We start from the raw sequence: 12,979 nt of genomic DNA on the forward strand, positions 1-12,979 counted from the left end.
TATGCTATTTCACAATGTTTTGACTTTTATACACTTCTTTTAATCGTATTTTGTATGGATTCTATATAAGAAAAATTATAGTTTTGATTTTGTTAAATTTACCTCGACGTGTAGGTTTAAAAGAATATCAATTTTTTGTATTTTTTTTAAAGGAAATTAAAGATATTAGTGGTTAAAATTATGCATTAGCAAGCGTATCCTAAAAAATATTTTGTGTAATAGAAAACGGATGATGTTTCAAGTAATATTGAAATTCAATATGTTTCTCAAAGTTTTATTTAATTTATGTATAGTAATTTTTTTTGGGGCCCCCTTTCGTGAATCCTGTAATAAGAAAATTTTCCTCTATACTACCCTCGCACAAGGTCACCAACATAGAGCCCCAACAAGCCTTAATCCCGCCAACATTGAAATTTTTGATTCCACCAAGATTTGAATCTTGGTCTCCCCATGTAACAGATAGAAAGCAATATCATTGGATCGAAGAGTCCTTGATATTTCTAAACGTCCCTTATAGATATATGAGAAACATATACATATCTATTAAATTTTGGAATTGTTCCTTTGGATATTGTCAAAAGAAATTTTAATTCCTCTATTCACCAAAGATGGAATTAATTCCTTCCAAATTGTCCATGTAAGACACTAACCATATCTTTTTTTTACTATACAAGCTAACTACGACAATGAATAGCGGCTTATATTGTAGAGGTGCTCATGGGTCGGGCCATCCCAGCCCGACACGTTTTGAGTCCGGCTAGGTCCGAGCCTCCTCGAGGCTTGGCCCGACTTTGCTATGTGGGCCATGGTCCTACCACGGGCAAGAAATTTCATCTTAGGCCTGGTTCGGCACGAACCCACCTATATGGCCAGTGGGTCGGGACACTGACTGAATGACCCTTCTCTTTGTTTTTTAGTCTAAAAGTACCATGAATTCAAAAAAACAACATAAAACACAGACCAGGCCTGCAAGAGGCACGAGCTCGGCATGCATGCCTGCGGACAAAATCTAAAAATTTCAGGTGCGGCACAGCCCGTCATTGCCCAAGCCCGCGGCTGAGCCCATGAAGAGGCCACGCCCGGCCCATACCTAGGTCTATGCACATTAATGGAGAGAGAGGATAAAGAAAAGAGAGAGAAAGAGAAACAGGTATACAGAGAGATTTGTACTAGTAGAAAAACGATGATTTGCGTCTCCAATCTGCGTCGCACAAAAGGACAAACGTCGCAGAAGACTCATTATTTGCGTCACATGCAACAGGGAATCGACGCAAAAGACGACCTATGTGCGTCGTATTAACTAGCATGCGACGCAAGACAGCTATGTGCGTCGTATGGGCCAAAAATGCGACGCACAAAACAGAAGCTATGCGCGTCGCATGAAGCCCACGTGCGACGCAGATGGCCCAAGATTTTTAAAACTCGCTCCCATCCACTATTTTCCCCAAACCTTTACCTACCCTTTCACTATTTTCACAGTCGTTTCCACTCTCCTCTCTCTCACACAGATAGAATTCTCTTCAAATCCCCCCAAGTTCGCACAAAAAAACTCCAATTCACCACTACCAATTACATCAAAATTTCTCAAATCATCTCCTTACAAAATTTCCCTCAATTTCTCAAGTTCGCACACAAAACTTCAATTCACTTGCTTCGAATTTGTACAAATCGCCATTTTCGCATGAAGGTCGTCTGCTTCTTTGGAGAAATCAAGAGAGAGGATGTTTAAATATAGTTGCTTGAAGGTTGCCATTTTTGCATGAAGGTTCGAACAAGATGAAATAGTTGTATGTTTAAATATATTTAACATGTATAGATATATTTATTTGGGAAATTCTCACTGGTAACCCCCTTTTTTTCCAATTTCTCAATGGTAACCCCCTTTATTTTTTTATTGCCAATGGTAACCCTCAATTATGAGTAATTCTCAACCATGACCTTAATTAGAGTATTTTGGTATTAATTGACATTAAGTCAGATAATTTGGACTTATCTTTGGTTAAATCAGATAATTAGCACCCACACTTTGACACACTCTCTCTCCTCACCCAACATACCCACCTCCTCCCCAGCCACCCCACCCCCTGCCCAGCCACCCCAAACCCTGCCCCCACCTAAACCACCGTCCCAACCATCCCCCACTCCCTAACCTCCCCCACCCCTGAAACGCCCACCCCGACTTCCCCCACCCCCGATTTCCCCCACCCCTGAAAAACCCCACCACCGAACCCAGCCACCCCGAAACCCCCGCCCACGACTCACCCAACCACCGTACCCCTCCCCCCCACCCCGATTCCCCTTCTCCCGAAACCCACCACCACCAAACCCCCACCCTCGAAACCACCCCCACCTCAGCCACCCCCAACGAGCCTCCCCACCCCCACATCGGCCTCCCCCACCTCGATCCGACCACTCCTAGCAACCCCCACCCCTTTTCGACCCACCTCAACCACCCCCACCCCATCACCACCGCAGCCGCCCAAAAAGGGGATTTAAGATGAACACGACCAACCTCATAAAGGTCATGGTTGTTAATTTGTATGTTTGAACAGGAGGAAGAACGAAAAGTTCGAACAAAATGACGGATAATTTGGCGATTTAGATCTGAAATTTTTGGAGATTTATTTTGCATGTCCCTTGGTGTTTTTCGTTTTATGTATGTAATGAGATCTGATTTTATTATTTTGTTTTTCAATTTTTAATTTTATAGAGATTATGGCTTAACTATTTCCCTTGTGTTTTTTATTCAGATTTGCTTCTTGTATTTCATTGTTTTTAGGTATGGAACTATTGAGATTGTTAATTTCATTCAGATTTGCTTCTTGTATTTCATTCTTGCTTCTTGTATTTCATGCGAGGAACTGTTGAGATTTAATAATCTGATTCAAAGAATGAATTTGATTTTAAAATCTGATGTTTCCCTCTTTCATACCTAAAAAGATAAAAGAATGAATTTAATTTAAAAATCTCAGATGATGAATTTGATATTTCCCTCTTTCAAAAAAAATAAAAAAAGGGGGCGAAGATTGGAGGATAAGGTCAGTTTCATGGTGTTGTATCACTGATTCATGGCATTGTATCACTGATTCAACTTTCTTCCTTTTTTTTGTTTCTTATTCATGACGTTGTATCACTTATTGAACTTTTTATTTATGTTTCTTATTCATGGCGTGTTATATCACTAATTGTTGTTGTTTAATATTAGTTTAACTTTTTTTTAGAGGAAGTTCAATGTTAATTTAAGTCAAATGGGTATATAAGTTGTAAAATTAGCTACTGTTGTTAATTAGCTATTATATTGTATTGGTTTACGTTTCCTCGCATGAGCTACTGTGTTAATTAACAATTATAAAAGGTTGTTCTTCATAAAAGGCGGAGGAACAATTATCGTGGCGTTGATGTATTGCTGGCAGCATTGAATTATATTTTTTTAATAAATGACCCATTTGCGTCGCACTTAGGTTGACATCTGACACATTTTTTTTAGTTAAAATTGCTTGATTTGCGTCGCACATAGTTCAAAGTGCGATGCAAATAGGTTGGTCGTGTTCATCTTCAGTCCTGTTCAAGGGTCATTTCCGTCGCACCATATGTTATGTGCGACGCAAATGGCTAAAAGATCTGCGTCATTTCCCCGTACGACGCAGATCAATTATTGTTCATTTACATCGAGACTTATGTCCGACGCAAAAGGGGGTCCAAGGTCCGAAGCAAATCGACCTTTCTCTACTAGTATTGACTTCAAATTCCAATCCATGACAGCTGAATCTCGTCGCCGCCGCCACACAATCTCTAGTCGCAACTGTCGTCCATTTCTCTCCACCGGACACAACCTTCAACTACTACAATCACCATTGCATGCAGCCACCACCGTCCATCGTCTTCGATACAACTCCACCACCACCATTCGCAGTCTCTTTGTCGCCGAAATAAATTAGCTAGGTCAGTTTGTTTCAGAATTATCAACCCCAAATGAACCTTAATTGTTAGAATTAACTAAAAACTAATGAATTAGATATTCTATTGCATATATAGTTACAATTTTATGTAAATTTGAGAACTCCATGAATTAGTTATGGTGTGAATTTTGATGATGTAGGTAATTTTAGTTGGAAAATTTTGAAATTTTGATATTTTTGTATGCTCTTCATACATAATTGCGACTCCGAGTAGCGGTTTTACCTACTAAACTGCTATTTGGAGCGTGGGCTTACTCATATGGATTGTTATGCCATTAATGTAAGATAAACCGCTACTTAAAGTAACAGTTTTATCTAAGAATAATTTCGAAAAATATTTTATGCTCGCGTAGACAGTAGGAAAGGATATAATTTTGATGATAGCGCATATCTAAATAATTTGTAAATTAGCATTATTGAGGGAAAAAAATCTTAAAATTTGGTCAACTAATCTTATTTATTTGCTTTCTGCATGTGTGGCAACAATTTTAAAGAGTCAAGATAAATGTAGCAAAATATTCAATTTTATTGATGTGGATTTGTGAGTACGATCTCTAATATCTCTTTAATTCAATCTCCACTTGAATTCAATCAATTCATGAACTAGTTTGGTGAATTCACAAACTATTGATGACTTGACTTTCTTGAATAAGGATCGTCGAAGCTTGATCTCGTCCAAGGATAATATTGTTTCCTTCTTCAGGTAAAGAATTTGATGTAACTTGACTGACAGAGAGTGTACTTGAGAGCTTTAGGTTGTGCCTGCTCCTTTTCTCTTTGTTGGCTTTGGAGTTTGATTTCTTCTCCTCTTCTTGTGAATGAAGATGGGGACTCCATTTATAGAGCTTTACTTGACCTAAGGTTTTCAAGTATCCTGTCATTTAGGCCTCATGGACATAGACCTCTTAAGAACCCAGTAACTTTCACTTAATGAGACCTTGACCCAAATAAATTAATTTGATGATCATTTAATAATAAAAAATCAACATTTGACTTTAACGGGTCAAATAACAAGTATGTGGTATTTAAAAAAAATTCATGCCTACAATGTTTAATGTGAAAAACTAGTTATTAGGCCCGGGCAATGCCCCGGGTAAGAAAAAATTTCATTTATTAATATAATACTATATGATAATAACAATAAATACGACTTAGCATGGTGATTAAGACTTTAGTATATGTACTTGAGGTATCGGGATCGAACCCTATACTAAGCAATTTCTAAATTTTTTTTATTATAAATTACATGAACTAAAACTCCCTAGGGGTAGTACTGTCGTGGTCAACACTGCTCTTAAAATGGTATCATGCATACATAATTAATTTTAATGAACATGCAAATTTATTTATTTTTAAGAATTACAACACATATTTGTAACTTTGTGGAAACATGGATCACTAAGAGATGTTAGATGAGATGGTGATTCTTTGAAAATCATTACATAAGGTTAGGGGTTCGAGCCCAGGTTTCAGCATATTTATTTTTTAAATAATGACCGCTTGACTTTGTTGGTTAACAGACACGTGCCAAAATTCTGGTGGCCAGAGGAGGGTGCCACGCGGCGTATCGAGGTTGTTACGCATGCCTTTTAATATATTTGTATCGATATTATGTTACTATAAAGTAATATTTTAAGATAGTTTCTAGCAAATGAGGTTATATATTAGAAAAGTTCTAAAAATATTTTCAAGATAACAGTAGTAACTATAGTAAGTAATCGTTGACGACACTTAATGGTTGTAGCTTTTCTTTTATTCCTGGACTAATTCAACATGCGACATCTAGTTTTGCCAAACATGTTGTATCTTACATTTATAAATGAAAGATAATTTTTTTTTTGATTAGGAAATTAAGTCAGCCCAAGGGCTAATTAACCCCTACAAGGCTATTAGCCTGTAAAAAACACCAACACATTGGCTGATAAGGCATGCATATCATAAATGAAAGATAAATTAGTTCAATCAACATGCACTTCTTCTTCCCACCCCCTGATCTTGCTCGAAAAAACCATAGTACAATTTTACTTTTACGATCAACAAATTTGATGTGGTAGGCCCTAATATTTCAATTGGTTGTTCCAGTTTTATACTTTCAATAATAGGACTTGCTAATCTATTTTTCGATAAAATCTTTCTATCCTATTGTTAGGTTATTCTTATTCCTCTTTCTTGTATATACTTTTTCTTCTAATAGAGTTGTCTTTCTCTCAATAGGGAGAATTTTCTAAATCTTTAATTTTCAAGTTCATATTATATCTAGACAAATCGGTATATGATTCTGTAGTATATATTGATTCTGCGGATTGCAACTTATGAATTTAGAATAGTCAAGTGTACTCAAGATTATATTGCGCTAGATCGATTAGCTCCTCATAAAAGGTTGTATTAATAAGTAGAGATGTGGTAAAGATATGTAGAAGTGTTTCATCTCAATTTTATGGATTTCAGTTTTATTTGAATAAAAACTTTATTTTTGCCGTCTCGTACTTTTCTTAACTTTTTATATATAGTATATTTCGTATGACTTTCAGTTAAAAAATTAATTAATCTTTGTTTCAAAATAAAAAAGGTTACATGTACATGGTACAATATATTCTTTCTTTGTATATTTATGCACTATAATCATATTGCACATGATTGTGTAGCCCTTAGCTTCTCATCAAGTTCTCATCCCTTCTTGGAAATTGAGGTTAGTTAGTTGTCAACTATGATGTTTTGGTCGCTATTAAGTAATGAAAAGGTATTGGGTCAGACGCGTCCGATCATATTGGTCGGACGACTTTCAGTTGGTTTCAATTTTTTTCAGTTGGTTTCAAAAAAATTTCAGTTGGTTGCAATTTTTGTTCAGTTGGTTTCAATTTTTTTTCAATTGGTTTCAATTTTTGTTTAGTTGGTCCATTATTTCTTTCAGTTGGTACATATATTACGAAACAAAGTCCAACTGAAACAAAACAATAACTAATTGAAACAAAACAATAACCAATTGAAACAAAAAAATAACCAACTGAAAATGAAAAATAGGAAAAAGAATGGAGACTGAGATTAAAATTTTCATGAAGATCTGGTTATTCGCAATTGGTTCAGCTTGTTACTCCTTGAATTTATCCAGAATATTCTACATAAGAAATAGAAATTCATAAATATATAAGAATTAAAGAAAAAGAAAGTGAAAAACAAACAAATAGAAATTTATAAATAAATAAGAATTAAAGAAAGAGAAAGTGAAAAACAAACAAACCAGTTTCATTGATGAAAACAGAGCAATCATAGCAGATTTTTTGGATGAGAGTATGAGACGAAGAAGAGAGACTTCGTAAGAACGGAGACCAGGATTGATGTCAGTTGATCGAATATCGTCAATAAGAATGGGAGTTGATGAAAGAGTTGACAGAAGAAGACGAGCCCTTAGGTTGAACTCTAATATATTCGAGGAGCGGTCATGAACTGACAAATGATGATGATGCGTGAAGGAGATTGTTTTTTTTTTTTCATTTGGGCCAGCTCGTCTGACAATTTGTATTTGGTCAGACGGTCTGACCCAATACTTTCACTTAAGTAATATACTTCTTCTTGGATTTTTTTATTAAGTGACATAGAGAGAAAAGACATACTTCTTATTAAACTTAATCACTTGATTAAACTTAACTTTATTCACCACCAAACCCTCACATTCATTTTAATCCACCACTACCACCATTTTAATCCACTACTACCACCGCCTACCACTTCCGACCACCTATACATTAGCATCCACCACGACCACCATTGTCGCAGTTTCCACTCCAAGTACACATTTGCCCTTGATTCCGCTCCTCCCTAAGATTCACCTCATGACTCGACTCTCTCTCTAATTACACCGTACGTAGTGGTGTGGACGCCGATGCAGACATAGTAGGGCATGCACAAGGTTATGCGGTAAGAAGGAGAGATAGGGGGAAGGTTGAATTGAGTTGATGAGAGGGGGAGGCTGGGTTTAGGTTGGGTGGGTGAGTGATTGATTAAATAAATTTAGAAATAAAATAAAATAATTAATCAATGTGAATGGGTGAAATTAAAAAGGAAAGTTTTCTCAGGGGCAACTATAAAACTATGAGTTTCTCCAATATTAAACTACAATAGCTAATCATGGGACAAATCGTCCATAAGAATATAGGTAATGTACTATATCAAGTTTTATTCTCTATTTAAAGTAATACAATGTATCTTATTTTGACTGAATGGAACAAGTACATATTCCAATGATGAAATAGGTTCCCAGCTTCATCCAGATTTAATAAGATGATATTAATATATATCCTTAAAAAAGAGGTACCAGCATATATACTAGCCTGGCATGGGGTTAGTTATAACTTATAGCTTAATAGATACTTAGATAGAGTCACTAGAAAGAATAGTCTATGTACTAAGTGGTGGCGTTATTCTTTGGAATAACTTTCATGATTTAATGTTACAAACAAATAGAAACTTGATTCCCAAGATACATTTGAAATTAAAAAGAAAGAAACTCCACTTTTTAGTGGTGATTCGATTCAGACAAATAGTATAAAAGAGGATCAATAAAGATTAGAATTTATTTATATAAAAACATGTGTAGCGTAGCCCAAAAACATACAAAAGTAACCCACTAATGACTAACATAAATTCTAATTAAAGGCTAATCCGAAATCGTACATTTAATTTCGAAACAAATGACCCCTCGTAGCTTCACTGGCTATAAGCAGGCAGTAAGAAGTACTAGTAACCCTTTAAAAAATGAGTGCATGATGATTCATTTGATCTTTTAGAGAGATAGAAGAATATTTTTTATTAGAAAAGGTACTTGGTCCGAAAACTAACTCTGCTAGGCTATCAGCCTGCAAGGTAGGACAATTTAGAGGTTGGATACAAGGCTAAACAGTTCAGAATTAAATGCCCAACATATTATTGGGATGAGGATTCGAACCAGGACCGACTTTTACCATGTTCAAAATAGAATAAGTTGAAGTAGTAAAAATAAATGTTTATCTACTTATTTGGATTACTCTTTTTTTCATAATATGATTATATGAAGTGAAAAATTATGAATAGATGAGTTATTACATTATTGAATATTTCAAATTCAAATTTGCACAGAACCTCTATACAGTTCTAGACGGGCCTGATTCGAATCCTAGACAATGCCCTAAAACTCAGGGTGGTACTCCACCGAGCTACCACCTCCCTATCAAAGAGATGAAAAAACATATATATAAAAAAAACTTAACCTAAAAAACACCAATTATTAATACCCACGAAAAAATATTTAAAGACAAATTATAATGACGCTTCTATGCACTCAAAAGACATGACATCCACAAGTTTTGCCCCTTTGATCCCACTATCCGTTACCCCATATTCACACCACTAGTAGCAGGAGAAGAAGAATGAGAACAATCAAAACACTAAACGCATCTTAATACGTGTTTATCACGCACCTATCTTTGTTTAATCATCAATGTTTATCTGTTTGATATTATTAATGCTTTTGCTTTTTTTTTATGTATGTTAAGTGTTTGTCCATATTTTTCGGAGTCAGCTATTTATTATTGTCTAATTAGAACATGACACGACCTATCTTAATCTTGTCTTACTTTTAAAAAAATTAAATCATGGTCTTTTTGTATGTTGTACTATAGTTTTCCATTTATAACTTACATAATCTATTTACACCTGCTTGTTAACGTTATCTAAAACTTCGTATATGATTCAAATTTTTTACAACCAATTATTAACCTAAAGAATAACATAGAGTGGAGAAAAACTTACTAGCCGATTTACATGAAAAAAAATGGATTGAAACTAGCAATTTTTTTAAAATTACCATTAATTCATTGATTTAAAGTCATACGACATCTACAATAGAAGCCAAAATTAAACAAATACATATCAAAATGAAATAAATACAATTCTAATATGATAAAACCATGATGGTTGAGTAGATCTAACACTTCTGAAAACCCTTGTCTTTCACATCGCTGTCTGATGCAGCCTTCTGCAAGGGGTCTGTCGGTCTTTTGTAGTTTTGAAGTAGAGCCACTCAAGTGATTGTAAACGAAGTCTTGACATCTGTTGCAACTCCGCACAAATTTCGATCAACAAATCAACATCTTCAATTACACAAAACCCCAAAAAGAATTTTCTAAATTCTCACATGGAAAGAGATAAAACCTAATATATGGGTAGAAAAACTCTCCATCAGAGAGACACTGAAATTTATTGGAAACATAAACATAAAAAACTAGTAATAAAACGAGAAAAAGGGCTTACCACCGCCCAAAAGGGTGATGGTAGCCTCTAGATTGAAAATTAGGGTTTTGTGGGAGAGGAGAGAAAAGCGAGAAAAAGAAGGAGTTAGGAGAGAGAGGATGTATAACATGATTGAAACTAGTATATGATAAGGAGATAATAAATAGAGGTAATAATGAAATTTAAAAAGATATACTACTTGAGAGTTCTTTACAAAATGGTACTTTGACATATATAATTACTCTCAAAATCCATTCTAGGTTCTTTTTACTTCCAAACTTTCTGAGAAAATTTCAACTTTCATATACTCTCTCCGTTTCTTAAAAATCTTCCCTCTTTCTGTTTAAGTGCGTTTTCAAAAGATTTTCCCTTTTTTACTTTATTCCTTATTTGGAATTTTTTTTCCCTTTTTACCCTCTCATGTCCCTATCATATGGTCCACCATTACATTATTAATTCAATTTTACTCCCTTTCTCTCTCCTACTTTAACCCTTTTTCATTTGTTTATTTATTTAACCCCTTCTCTCTCCTACTTTAGCCACCCCACACCCCACGCAAATGGATCCTCATTGGTATCTGTAGGAACAGTAACAAGGAAGATCGTTAGGAAACAAAGGAAGTAATTCCTTATGATATTCACAGTATTTCCAATAAATTCATATAAGTTTCGATAAATTACGATAAATTCACCAGGTACTCTTGTACTTTTCAAAATTCATCAGGTACCCAAAGTTTTATGATAATACATCCAAATGCCCCTTAATGACAAAGATGGTTAACTCTGTTAGTTATTGACCATAATTAACCCCTCTAACTCTAACCCCCGGCCCTAATCTAATGTCCAACCCTAACCACTCAACCACCAACCCTCATCCCACCCCACCTCCACCCACACAGACCCCCACGCACCCCACAACCCGCAACCCCCATCCCTCCCCCAATCCACCCCAATTCTCCCCCACCCTGCCCTTCGAACCCCACAACCCTCACCCTACCCCTGCAGCCAACCGCTCCCCCACCCACTCAAATTTTGCAGCCCCTGCCCCTCACCCCTTCGAATTCCGACACCACTTTTTGTTTTTGAGATGTTCGTCTTGTGCTGGCTGGGGAGCTCTTTGATTTTTGCCGATATTCTCATCTCTCCTCTTGTTCGATGCCGAAAATTGAAGGGAGGAGGGGTGGGGCTTGCGAAATTCGAACGGGATAGGGGATTGCGAAAATCGAAGGGGATGAGGGGAGGGTAGGGGCCTGGGTTGGCCATAAAGTGGGGAAGGGGATGAGTGGGGGCGGGTGATGTGGGCTCGGTGGGGCTACAGGGGTGGGGATGCAGGTGGAGTGGGGTTTCGGGAGGTGGTGGGGGTTGGGTGGTTAGGGCATTAGGATTAATGTTAGGGCATTAAGGTTAAGGGTTCGAAATTAATAGGTTAATTAGGGTTTAAAAATAAAAAATTAGGGTTAAAGGAGTTTACAACCATTAGTCATGAAGCGCATTTGAATTTAATACCATAAAACTTGAAGGTATCAGGTGAATTTTGAAAAGTACGAAGGTATCTGGTGAATTTTTAGAAAACTCATGAATAATTGGTGAAAAAATCGAATAACCTTTAATAAATTCCAATAATCTTATACTAGTTCAAATAAATTAAATTAAATTCAAATTACTTTAAATAAATCAAAACAATAAATGAAATAAACATATTCATTTAACATCTCACTTGAATCATCCACAGGTCAATTTTGTCAAAAGTTACAAAATCATTGTTAATACTTCTATCAATGCTACTTTACCTCTAGTCCTTTACACTATAGGATAAAACAACACAAAAGCCTAAAATATTTATTAATTATCCAATCAGTAAAAATAAGTTAGCAAAATCTAAGATCATCACTTTATTTTACTTTAGTACTATCTTCTAAGTTCTAACACGAAACTCACTACTACCAAATCTACCATAAAACCTAACTTGTTTACGTGGAAACCCAACCACAAAAGTCCTCCACCAAAGCGCTTAAACTCGCGCGTGAATAACTGTCTTATCCACCCGCTAAAACGTCAACGATATTCCACCTTCAGTGGGGACATCTAAAATACGCTTAGTGCGCGTAGGATAACAACTCAATTCTACTACTCACCTGTTATTTTTTTAATTTGTTTCATAAAACAATGTTACTGAGTACTGAGTTGGTGCGCATGATTACAACAAAAAAAAGAAAAAAGAAAGTGGGAAAATGATGTCATCAACAATATCAACAGCAAACTTTAGAGAGAGAAAAAATAGGACGTTCATTTGCTTACTTAATCAATCAACAGTCCACTTATGAATACCTTTGAATTAAATTTCCATTTTGTCCCCAAATCATTACTAAATACAGCTGCTTTTTTTGTTTGATTTTATTACAACACTCATTTTTTAACATATTTTTTTAGTCTTTCAATATCAAGTTTTTAATACCCTAATTATTAAAAAATTGATATTTTAAAAGTACGTCACCAAGAATCCTTGGGTCCAATAGTATGACTTCCTACCTCGAATCTTGATGAAATCAAATTTCAATATGGTTGGGAGAAGGGGGGATTGGGGCGTGTTGGGCCTCTGGGTGAGTGGCCCTGTGCGAGGACAGCTTAGAGGAAATTCATCTTAAATTTTAAGAATACGTCGTCGTTTTTATGAACCGAGGGAATTTGAACTGGACGAGAAAAATCGAAATAATACAGAAAGTGATTGAATTGAATTGAGAAATATTGAAATGCAGA

At 35.7% G+C, this 12,979-nt stretch overlaps 1 long non-coding RNA gene across 1 annotated transcript; it reads left to right on the plus strand.

Moving 5' to 3' along the window:
• Positions 1-1,290: 1,290 nt before the first annotated feature.
• Positions 1,291-2,730, plus strand: LOC109135262 (uncharacterized). The gene is made up of 2 exons (XR_002040102.3): positions 1,291-1,765; positions 2,553-2,730. It is a non-coding gene; the product is annotated as an uncharacterized LOC109135262 (long non-coding RNA).
• The last annotated feature ends 10,249 nt before the right edge of the window (positions 2,731-12,979 follow it).

This window comes from Beta vulgaris, chromosome 6, assembly GCF_026745355.1.
Source record: "Beta vulgaris subsp. vulgaris cultivar EL10 chromosome 6, EL10.2, whole genome shotgun sequence".
NCBI classification, from domain to species: Eukaryota; Viridiplantae; Streptophyta; class Magnoliopsida; order Caryophyllales; family Amaranthaceae; genus Beta; species Beta vulgaris.